At 38.0% G+C, this 12383-nt stretch overlaps 2 long non-coding RNA genes across 2 annotated transcripts in view; one reads left to right on the top strand and one right to left on the bottom strand.

Moving 5' to 3' along the window:
- The window catches only part of LOC138161681 (uncharacterized), a 22748-nt gene extending 11385 nt beyond the window's left edge, over positions 1-11363 (bottom strand). Inside the window, exons 1-2 of the long non-coding RNA XR_011168427.1 lie at positions 11036-11363; positions 9949-10021 (exon numbers count right to left, since the gene is read on the bottom strand). This is a non-coding gene — a long non-coding RNA (uncharacterized lncRNA). The remainder of the gene's footprint in view (positions 1-9948; positions 10022-11035) is intronic.
- LOC138161682 (uncharacterized) overlaps positions 1-12383 on the top strand; it is a 166816-nt gene that overhangs the window by 33354 nt on the left and 121079 nt on the right. The gene's annotated exons all lie outside the window — the stretch shown is intronic.

The raw sequence follows: 12383 nt of genomic DNA, 5'->3' as shown, positions 1-12383 counted from the left end.
CCCCCCAATCAGCAGTAGAATTTTTGCTTCAAAGAATTTGAGTAGTTCAGTAGCTTTTACACGTATCATGCCATTCTCCAGAATGGCCAGACCAATTCTCAGTTCTACCAATAGTATTTTAAGATGTCTGTCTTTCCCTATCTTTCACAAGTGACTATTTCTATTTTTAATGATCTTTTTCACTTTTCTGTTACCTGATATTTCTCTATCTCAAGGGAATATCATTGTAAATTAAAGATTTTTAAAATGACTTCCTTACTCTGGGCCTCAGTTTTCTCTTCTGTAAAATGTGGAGAGTTTACAAAATTGCTTTATTCCCACTTTCAGCTCAAGATGTCCCTAAGATTATGATGATTCTTTTTCTTTGATCTAAATGAAGATTTCTTATAACCTGTGTGTGTGTGTGTGATGAGTGATGAATGATTTTGGCAATCTGGTAAACATAGTATTTACATACCTTAAGGAATAGATATGTATGTAAGTGTGTATGTATGTGTTTATATGTGTATATATGTATATATACACATGCCTACCACAAACACAAATAAAATGCAATACAAAGAAAAACAGTTGTATTGAAATACAGTTGTCCAAATACTGAAAAAAAGGTTCAGGGATGCAAGTCAGCAAAAGAAATGTCATAATGTTCAAGGTCCAGAAGCCTGTCTCTAAATTAAGCAAGTACCTGAAAAATGAAAGATTCTGGACCAGGTAATTTGAATCTCTCCCTTCATGTACATTTGTAGAAGAAAGTTTAAAAAAAATGCTTTCTCCACATAAATCATATTGATTTGTTTGTTTTCTTCTTTGTAACAGTAGCTGCTATTTCCACTCAACATATAGTTTGCCCTTGCTAGGTCTGAGACAGGGTTAAGACAACAACCAGCTGCTTAGCATTGGCTTTGGTGGAGGGAGGAAAATGATTTAGGTCAGCCTTGTTGGAATCTGCCATGGGACCATTACTAAAGGGGGGGCAGGGGATTAGCAAGGGGAATAGCTCCTGAATGTGGGAACTGCCAGTAGAAGAAGGTTGAACTAAGTCTTAGTCAAGCAAAAAGCAGGAATGATAAGGGAATCCAGATAGATTTAGCTGGGTTTCAAGATTGCACTGACCTAGGTTACCCTGGGAGGAAAAAGGAGGAAGGAAAGACATGATGTATTGACTCAGATGATATGAGCTGGCAGAGAGAAAGGAAAAGGAGGGATGAGGGGTTCTTTCTAGTGGGCAATGCCAAAACAAACAAAAGGATAAAATGTACAGCTTACTTACAAGCTAGTAATGATTGAATTACTAGTTCACACTACTAGTCAAGTTTCAGGTGATCAATGAGAAAAGAAAAAGGAAATCGTGATTTCAGATATTTGATGATTAGATATAATCCATTCTAACGTGTGCCCAGGGTAAACAAAGTAAATAGAAAGTGATTTTGAATATGGCCACCTGCCCTACTCATTTTTAATTTAATTAGATGCATTTTATATTTACTTAATTCTGCCTATCCTGCTGAAAGATAGACTATAAAGTCCTGAGGGCAGGAGAGATTTCAATTTAAAAATAGAAATGCGTCACTAGTCCTTGCACACTGTCTGTCATGTTAATACAAAACAACAATTATTCAATGCTTGGCAAGTGAATAAGAATAATCGTAGAATACAAACCTGAATAATGCTGCATTCCTTCATTGAAATGGCTGAGTTAAATAGGGGGGCTCTGCAAGGCACTGAGTAGCAGTAAATCATGACTAGGATGGGAAGCAGTTTTCTATTCATCATGGCGGAAGGAAGTGTAATTACTGGTGGGACCATGACAGACTTTACCAAAATCTGCATGTGTCTTGGTTTGGAGACACCTGAAGCTCTCTCCTGGCAGGCAAACTCTCCTGGGGGAATTCTGAGACTTTGACAATGGAATATTCTCCTACTGTATCTGGGGCCATCACCAATTGTCCTCACCTATGTCTTGCCACTGGGCTTTGATGGCTCTGGAGGAGGGAGGGGGGCTTTTGAATTCGCACAGCTATGCCTCACTTAAATTCACTTCACTTGTGAGTCAAGACATCATCCTCCTGATGTCATTGGACCCCTTCAAGAATGAAGGACGAACAATAAACAAAACCCAGACTATAAATATTAAGGGGACTATGTCGGTATTAACTGGACAGGGCTTTCTGGGAACATCTACCCTTGGAAGGAACTATGGCTGCTTCTCTGAAGTCTATAGATTTTAAGGGGGCTTCTTAAGGAAAACAGTGGCTTGGTTATAGATGCCCAGCCCCAGACAGTTATTTGCTGTGCCTCGTCATGGAGGGAGAAGACATTGGAGACCATATAAACATGAACTTTGCTTTCATAAAGTTTAGTAAATCCTTAAACTGTTTGTTTTTTGGTTACCAAGAGTTGCCTCTTTAAATCTGAGCACTTTTTCTTTCTCCTTGGATTAATGATTCAGGTGTGTCAGTTCACTAATCAACTCTGTGGTGATGAGCAGAGGGACATCTCAGCATCAATCTAGGTCTGTAGCAGCTGCCTTGATCCCTTCAGACTAATGGTGATTGTTAAAGGCAAAAAATTGACTCTTTAAAGAAGAAAACGAAAGTACCACACCTTTTTAGTTATTACCTATCATTTTCTCTCCCTCTTTCTTTCTGTTTTCCTATCAAACATAAAATTAAAACTCGTTTTAGGTTACACTTTTTCACAAACTTTTAGGGGAGAAATGTTAGAATATCTTGGATTAAGCTCACCACTGATTCTGGGTAACTCTGGGCAAGCCCATTCTTGAATGTGAATGAGAATCGAAAGTATTATTGAAGGTTGTTGAGCAGGCTGAGGGACTAAACCCAGGAGATCACATAATTTGTTTTCATTCCCCTCCCTCAGATTCTCATAGTTCTCCATTTTAGAATGCAGTTATCATTAAAAAAAAAAAGTTGAAATGAAGATTTTTTTAATATAGTGTAAGGAAATACAGCAGAGAGAAAAATGTTTCAAGAATCAAAGGATCTGGGATCCAATCCTGACTCTTAGAGTTACCAGCTGTCTGACCTTGAGCAGGTGTCCTATCTTGTCCAAGACTCAGTTTCCTCATCTATAACATGAGACAGAATAGATGACCAAATAATATCTATCTCCAGTATCACCCTTTGACTCTTACTATGAGTCAAATAATAGCAAATGCATCCAGAAATTATCCATTAGCTAATGAAGAAACGTGAAATTTAGAGTGTTTTCCATGATAGCAAGGAATTGGCAGTCTTCTCTCCGGGATATTGGGCTCTTCTGCAAACTTTGGAAATAACCTTGAAGCTAATGAGTGGCTAAGTCTGGGCCAGGAGATAAAGGCATTGATTAATTTCTCAAGATCACTCCTAGCAAGAAGTTTCTTAAGTGTAGTCATTTACCTGAATATTTTTTAAGGAGATAAAGCTGAGTTAGGTAGTACACACAATAGCAATGTTAAATAAGAAAAAAAAAGATAAGTACTGTCAGGAAAATGTGCTTGTAGAAGCAGTATGTGTGGGTGTGTGTTAGTGTAAAAATTAAAAAACAAACCTGGACCACCAAATAATTTCATGATCTTCATGAACCCTCATGCTGTGAGTTTTTTTTTTTCAAATTCAATGTTATAACTAGTGAAGGTGTTTAAAAATAATGTTAATAGCTATCCTTTATAAACGTTGGCAATTTACATTTTACAAAGTGTTTTTCCTATCTTATCTCATTTGATCATAAAAACTCTAGATTATTGTTGTTCAGCTGTTTCTTGTCAAAGTTACTGGAATGATTTGCTATTTCCTTCTGTGGCTCATTTTATAGAAGAAGAAACTGTGAAAAAGAGGGTTAAGTGACTTGGCCAGGCTTACAAAGCTAGTAAATGTCTGAGGCTAGATTTGAACTCAGATCTTTTGATGCCAGGCCCATGCTCTATCCACTGTGCCACCTAACTGACCAAAAAACTCTATGAGGTAAATTCTGCAATAACCCACACTTGACAGATGAAGACAGTGAGTCTGAAAGTGACTAATTACCCAGTGTCACTCAGCTAATAATCTGAGGGAAGAATATGAGTCGAGGTCAAGTATTCCTGACTCCAAATTCCATATTCTATTCTCTCTACCAGGTAGATTTATAAGATGTCAGTATGAACCCTTCCCCTAAAGTCTCCAGTTGGGAAAATTAAAACTTTATTTTCACACTCAGACAAAACATTGAGATTTATTTCAGTTAAAAATACAGACATGTTGGGAATCAAAATTTTTCCCTAACAGTTATCCAGTATTTTATGCCTATGATTTCCTGATTTTGTTAGCAAGAACAAGTAAGATTTCATCAAATAACAGCTAAAATCAACAAGCTTTATTCCCTCCCAGTAGAATGTAAGCTTCTTGAAATTGTGGACTGCTTTATCTTCTGTCCTCATTTCCCTGCATATAAAAGGTACTTAAAAATGTTTTTGGATTTGATAGATTAACCAGGTCTCAAATGTGGGGTTTTCCCTTTCCCTATAACCCTATGAATTTTATTTTATACATTCAAAAACATGATTCTGAGATAGATTTAAGTCCATATGTTTCCCAGATTTTCAGAGGAGTCCATGATATAAAACAGGTAAAGAATCCCTGGAATAGGGGCATCTAGGTGGAGCAGTGAATAGAGCACCAGCCCTGGAGTCAGGAGGACCTGAGTTCAAATCTGGCCTCAGACACTTAACACAAAAGCTAGCTGTGTGACCTTGGGCAAGTCACTTAACCCCAATTGCCCTAAAAAAAAAAAGAAAAAAGAGTCCCTTGTATATAAGGATATCATAAGGCTTCTAAAGTCACACACGCATCTGCACACACACATACACACATTCACACACGTACATGCACACACATGCATATGCACACACATATACTCACACACACACACACACACACACACACACACTCCAAAATGAGTCCCTCTGAAAACTGCCCCAGGTCCAAGGTTTATTGTAGATTTAGTCCAGTAACCATTCAAAATTATGGCTCATGACCTAGCCAATACTGACTACACTCATCCTCATCACCACCAACAGTGGGCTGCTTTTATCAAACCAACCAAAAAAGACTCATTAGTTCAAAGAAAAAAAAAATTATTTAATTAAACAAATGACAAGCTCAGTCAAGAAAACCAACCAGAAAAGACATAATAGTTCAAAGTTCAAATTATTCTATTATATATTATTTTCCTTTGAGCTAATATAACTTTTCTATTTGGCTTCCTAAGACAAGAAAGATTCTCTTCCATATACTGTCATGCACTAAGAAATACAAACATGAGTGTATTTCTTTTTTTGTTTTTGTTTTTTTTTTTTGGGGGGGGGATACAGGGCAATTGGGCTAAATAACTTGTCCACGGTCACATGGCTAGTAAGTATTAAGCGTCTGAGGTTGGATTTGAACTCAGGTCCTCCTGTCTCCAGGGTTGGCGCTCTGTTCACTGAGCCACCTAGCTACCCCATGAGTGTATTTCTTAAAACACCATCAATTGGGAAGGGCACAGCAGCAGTGAGCACATACGAGCTTGGAGCATCCATGGGAGCCATCCTAGGGGAGGGCAGAAGGCCATGGACTCTGCCGTCCATGGCACACATCCCAAACAGACATGGACATAAGGTAGAGTGAACTCACACTAGCAAAGTGTCCGAGCAACTGATTTTGTCCATTTGGTGTCTCCTTTCCATCGCTCCTCTTTGTAGCATGTGCACAATGGATGTAGTGATTCCATTAGTTTGCGTTTGCTAAGCTACTCCTTGCTACCATCTATGTGACTTCAGTCCCTTCAAGTCTATCAACCACTCTCCATTACCATCTGTTAATTAGGGTTTAGTCATTAGTAAACCTTTTTCTACGAAGGGAGGCCTAAAACTCTTTTGTTTTTAGTTCGTATCCAAGGCCTGTTAACCCTTTTACCAATCCAAGTAGCCAGTCAAAGCTAGAAGAATGATCTATGATGAGGTTTAGTGCATTATTTTACTGTGGTTTGGAAAAGAAACCCCTGATCTAATCTATCATCTAAATAGGTGTTAGACCATTTCCAGAACCTATTAAATTTCTGATTAATAATCTCTATTCTTAAAATTCATTTCAAGGATTCTAAACAATAAAAAACTCACTAGAGCTAAGTGTGGATTAGGGATCAATGAATCTCCTCTCAGTTTCCATAATATTCCTTGCTTGAAATTCAAAATGGCTGGGGAGAAGCCTGAATGAATGAGCCATATTCAGCTAAATACACGAAGTGATCCATAAAATAGAGGATGCCTCTCTGAATCCATGAAATGAAAAATATGTATTAAGTGCCTTCTATGTGCCAGATACTGTGGAAAGTGCTAGGGATACTAAAAAAAAAAAGGCAAAAGATTAGCCTTGTCCTCAAGGAGATTACAGTCTAATGAGGAAGGCAACATGTGAACAAATATATAAAAAGCAAGTTATATACAGGATAATAAGAAATAATGAAAAGAGGGAAATCACTGGAATGAGGAGGGGTTAGGGAAGGCTCCTGTTAGAAGTGGGATTTAAATTGGGACTTAAAGGAAGCCAGGTCAGCAGTCAGAGGATGGAGAGCATTCCAGGTACTGGGAACAGAAAATGCCCAGAGGTGAGAGATGGAGATTAGTGTCACTTAATAGAAGAGTATGTGCCAGGAAAGTAAGGTGTAACAAGACTGGGAAGGTAGGATGGTGCTCGGCTATGCAGGGCTTTGAATATCAAACATAGAATTTTGTATTTAGTTCTTGAAGCCATAGGGAACCACTGAAGGTTCACACCTGTGCTTTTAGGAAAATCACTTTGGTGGCTGAATGGAGGATAGGTTGAAACGGGGAGACACTTGAGGCAGGCAGACCAACGAGCAGAACATTGCAGTGATCTATCTGTAAGGCACTGAGGGCCTGCAAAGTGGGGAGACGGTGTCGGGGGACAAGGGAGAATATTTAAGGGATGTTGCAAAGGTGAAATAGACAGGTCTTGGAAAGAGATTGGGTTTGGGTATTGAGAGGTGAGGATTCCAGGATAATTCCTATATTGTGAGCCTTTGGAGCTGGGAGGAGGGTGTTAATTTTTTATTTGCATTGCCATATGACTCTCCCCAATAGTAGGGCAGAATTTATAGTAGGCCCTTTGTTGTTGCATGGTACAATATTGATATTCATAAAAAAGTTAAAGAAATTGTGCAAACAGTTCACAATGAAATGGCTGATATGGTATGCATCATTACAAACCTACTTTGTGATGAAACTCAATAACCATGACCTCAGGAAAGCAACAAAAAACCTTCCTTATCTCTGCGTTGTTTCAGTAAACTCTGTTCATGCACACTTGAAGGTTACAGTACAATTTGTGTTGGTGAGAATAAAGAATATATTCTTTAATCCTTTCTCCATGATGATGTTACATGGTAAAAATAAATGCTCACAAAACCAAGGGAAATCTAATCAGTTTGGAAGCAAATGTGATAATTGCCTGTGCATGCCATGGTCACTCTGTTTACAGGAAATTCTCTCTCTTAACTCGCTTTTCGGTAGCTAGGGATGCACGAAGGAGCAGCAGAGCTAACCTTTTTTTTCCTGGAATATTTTAAAACCTAAATCAGGATTCCTTCCTACTTTAAATTTCCAATTCAGGTGTCATCAGCATAGAGTGTGTAGGAATTGACCCTTTTCCAATCTTCTATTCTAATGTTTAAAATGCAACCCTTCCTCATTGGTGTGGAAAAATGAATCACTGGGTCACAGGAATTTCTTCCATTCCTCATAGAAATTTATTGGTATTGACATCATGCTGGAAAATTAAGTAGAGGAAGGTTTATTGCCTCATCCTTCACCCCTCACTTGGCCTGCTATGGCATGGCTCCCATCTCACTGGTGTCAAACTCCGGGCATCATCACTTATCTGAATCATCTCGTGTAGGTAGGTGTTGCTAGAATTTTATTTTCTCATAAGTCACCCAATTGCACATGGAAATTAACAGCCTACCACAGATGGGCCTGGCCCAATCTGTTGCTCACTGCAGTCTTCTGGAATGGTCTTATTTCACACTTCTTATATCACCACCTGTGGGGAAGTCTGCTATGCAGCTCTTCCTTCAGGAAACTTGATGAAGGTTTGCTGGCATTTTGAATATTTGTTTTCAGCAAGGCAACAGTCTTTTTTTCCCTATGTTTCTTTTTTTTCCTATGTTCTTCCCAGATTTCCTAAGAACAGTGTGGAAATCATATAATGCAAGAGATGAAAAGAGCGATACTATATTTGTATTAGGTTGCTATTGCAAGAATCATCTCCCCCTTAAAAATGACAAAATACCCTGAAGGATTAAACATCTCACCCAAGGTCACATAGCTATGGTGTAGTGAAATATTAATCCTGACAGGAGGCTTCGGTTAAAATTCTACATCCAACATTTAATAGCTTTGTGATGACAGGCAAGTTGCATAACCTTTTAAAGACTCAGTTTCTTTATCTGCAAAGAAAGGATACTAATGCTTTCAATGGCAATGTGAATTGCTGGGGAAGAAAAATATTTTATAAATGTAAATTGTTATGATCTTTGCATTTATGAAAAACCATAGAATGAGAAGCAGTATTCCTTAATCATAGTATGTGAAAGCTATCTCAAATTTCAAAAGATATCAATTACAAATAATTTAAATGAGAAGAATCCATGTGACCTTTTCCATTAAAATCAGTGAAGAAATTGTAAAGAAAAAAAAATTAAAAAGAGAGAAAGAAATCAACTACTGAGGCAAAGGATATCTTCCTATTGATAATCTGTAGAAGGACAGATAAGGGTCTACTTTGCTCTCCCCAAACCACTAGTGCTACAGACTGCCCACCACTCCAGCTAAGAATGTCCAGTAGAGGTTGTCACATGAATGTGCATTATCTCAGTAATCTAACAGGAGGAGTCACTGGCAGGACTTGCTAGAGTATATTTCATCAGTGGTTTTATAGAGTTGCATTTTTTTTAATGCTGATAAAGCACTTTCTAGTAACGACTTATGCAAGAAATAGCCTGTGGCTGAAGACAGAAGGAAGAAGTATGCATCCATGTGGCTCTCACCGGTTTGCCTGAAGTTACAATAAAGTGCCTAAAGGAAAGTGGAATGCCTTTGTTGACTCTGACTTGGAACAGCCAAAGAGTTCCTTCTTCCATCACAACAAGCAATGTCCATTCCAGCACAAATTATGCATACATACATAGGAAACAAGAATAGCCAAAATGCTTGATGCTGCTTATTGAAAATTGCTATTTACTATGTTTTTCAATTATGGGGAAAACTATTGCTTTCCTACCTTACCTGACCAAAGCAATGCAGCTATTGATTGTCAATGGTCAAGAAATTTCAAACCCAATTATATAAAGAGGACTCGAGGGGTTTAAGCAATTTTCTGGTGTGATCAGTTCAAATCTCCTGAGGTATTGTGAATCTTTAACATAAAGATGTGAGTAAAAATATTTTTATAATTTTATTTAAAAGGATAGTGTTGCTTGTGTTTTCCATTGTTGGTAGTGGCAATAATGTTTAAATAGGAACCTGTAGGTTTATTCATGTGCACTGGACCTGGAATTGAAGTGCCTAAGTTTAAATCCCAGCCATTCTGCTTAATATTTTTGTGGCCCTGGGTTACTTAACCTTTCTCTGCCTTGGTTCCTTCTTATGCAAAATGAGGGGTTTGGACTAGATAACATTTATTGTACCTTTTTGATCCTGTGACCATAAATGAGTGAGGAAATGTTTTTGAAAAAATAAATAAAAAATAGAAAATGTTTTGAAGAGGATCTAGAATTTGAAAATACTTTCAAAATCATCCAGTCCAAATCAAGAAAGGAGGAGAAGAAGAAAGAAGGAGAAGAAGGAGGAGGAGAACAAGAAAAGAGAATGAAAAGAAAAGAAAAAGAAAGGAAAAGTTTTATTGGTACCTTTTCTGTTTACATACAAGTTATTTCTGGAAATGCCTCTCCCCTTCTTCCTTCTCCATTAATTGAGACATCTCTTGAAAGGGAAAAAAAAAACAATTGAGCAAAAACGCCTGTTAAAGTGATCATGAGTGTTTATGTGTACTGAATTCTACACACATAGAATCCATCCTCTTTAGATAGAGAAGGGAGGTATGTTTCAGCATGTATTAAGATATTCTCATCTATCTTGGACATTTAATTTCCCACTGGGCTGCACTCATTTTGTATTTCTTTGACTTTTCTGGTAGCATTCATTTTAAATTTATTTGACTTCTCCACCGTGACCCAGTAAATTCATCATTGAGAAATCTCATCATCCTGCTAGTTCCAATCAGCCTTCATATATTCACCTCATCAGTACCCACTGCCCTTATGATTGGAGGGTGAAGCAATGAACTCATAAACTTCCATTTAAGGAGGGGACACTAGAGAGACATATCCTCACATATCTCATTTCCCTTCTGGCTAAGATCATTTTGGACTTCTTTGATGTCTCTTCCATGCCCCCCCCCACTACCACTCCTGAACCACTTACCTTTTTCATTCCCTGCCTACTTTTTTGCTTTTTTATATATTGTTTTCATCATTGATTATAAGTTCCTAGGATGGAGAAGAAATAATCTTTTGTATTATTTGTATCCCCATAGCTTAGCGCAATGTCTTTCACCTAGTAGCCATTTAATAAATGTTTATTGACTATTGACTTTTCTGGGAGCATTGTTTGCTTACATTTTTTTTCCAGGTATTCAGACTTTATCTCCTTTTAGCTATCTTTTCATTTTCATTTTAATCACTGTGTGTATTATTTTTTGTTTCTGTTTATTTCACTTGGCTATGGTTATTCTTGGTCTACCCCCTCATTTTATAGGGATAAGGAAACTGAGTCCCAGACAAATGAAGGAGCCCATCCTCTGACTCCAAATACATAGTTTTTTTCCCCTTTCTACCATACTTTTAAAAGTGGAAAATGTTCAATAGAGTTAAATTTCCAAGATTAAAAAGAAAGATTTTATATTTCAGATGTTGTCCAGTAGGGCGTAACGCTTACCTTCTGCTCAGACAACCTTCACTTGATTTCCGCCTCTCTTCTCAGAGTCCTTAGTATAAGCAGCATATGATATGCCAAGGCATATGAAGTATAGTTCCAGAGGTACAGATTGGGGAAGGTCCCAAAGGACAGGTCTCTTTTTAGTACCATTCTACCAGATCATCCACATTCTTTTCTTCTGGTTAATCTGTTTCTATATGGAGACTACAGCTTAAGGATGATACATGTCCCCTTTAGAGGCCAGAAAATGACAGATGGATAAGCAGTATATTTCACAGAGCTGCAATCTTTGGGTACCATCTGGTTAACACACAGAAACAGAATAGGAGGAGCATTTGCTGTTGCATGTCTTGTGGCTTGCCAGAGTTCTTGTCAAGAAAGAATCCCTATTTTGGAAGTAATCTGAAGGCTTACAGCCCGCCCTAGATCAATGAATCCTTTACAGCCTGGCATCCACTTATCCATGCCATGCCCATGCATGTTTTGAATTTTAGCCCTTGGGTGCTTAAGGACATTAATTACTAATGACTCTTTGTTTCAAAGGCCAATTAAGAAAAACAAAAAACAACAACAAAAACAACATGTCTAAGGGCAGCCAGGTGGCACAGTGAGTAAGAGTGCGGGCCCCAGCATTGGGAGACCTGAGATCGGTTCCAGCCTCAGACACTTGGCACCCACACAAAAATAACTGGCCGTGTAACCTTGAGCAAGTTACTTAACCCCAATTGCTTTTAAAAAAATGTCAATCATACTGTGCCCATCTATGAACAAGTAGGGTGTCTCTTTAGCCTCAGGCTCTTCCCCAAAAGTTCAAGACTGGTAGCCTCACCTGAGAACTCTTTGCTAGAACTCTATGGGATCTTTCTGTGCTAGGTCAAAATATTTCCAGGTAAGGTCTGGGTCTTACTAATTGGTATTCTGACCTTCTTAGGAGATCTTGACTGTTTACCATTTAGTACAGAGTCCTTGAGACATCACTAATTTAAAAAAAATACATATTTGCTTTTAGTTTATAACATTCAGTTCCACGATCCCTTGAGTTCCAAATTTTCTCCTCTTCTCCTTCTCATGGCAGCAAACAATCCAATATAGATTCTACAAATTTCTTCACATTAAACATTAGTCAAGAATTATAACCAATGGAGTGAATGAGAAAGAAAGAACAAAGCAAAACAAAACACAAAAGAGAGAGAGAGAGCACATAGCTTGCTTCAATCTGCATTCAGACTCTATAATTCTTTTATCTGGATGTGGACATCCCTTTCCATCATGTGTCTTTTCAAGTTGTCATAACCTTGCATTGCTGAGAGGAGCCCAGGCTATCAAAGTTATTCGTCACAGATATGGA

This window comes from Petaurus breviceps, unplaced genomic scaffold (genome assembly GCF_028583685.1).
Source record: "Petaurus breviceps papuanus isolate PSGF00001 unplaced genomic scaffold, PetGlider_PUasm1.0 185, whole genome shotgun sequence".
In the NCBI taxonomy this organism is placed as follows: Eukaryota; Metazoa; Chordata; class Mammalia; order Diprotodontia; family Petauridae; genus Petaurus; species Petaurus breviceps.
Note: the sequence above shows the minus strand (reverse complement) of the source record. Positions and strands in the feature narration are given on the sequence as shown.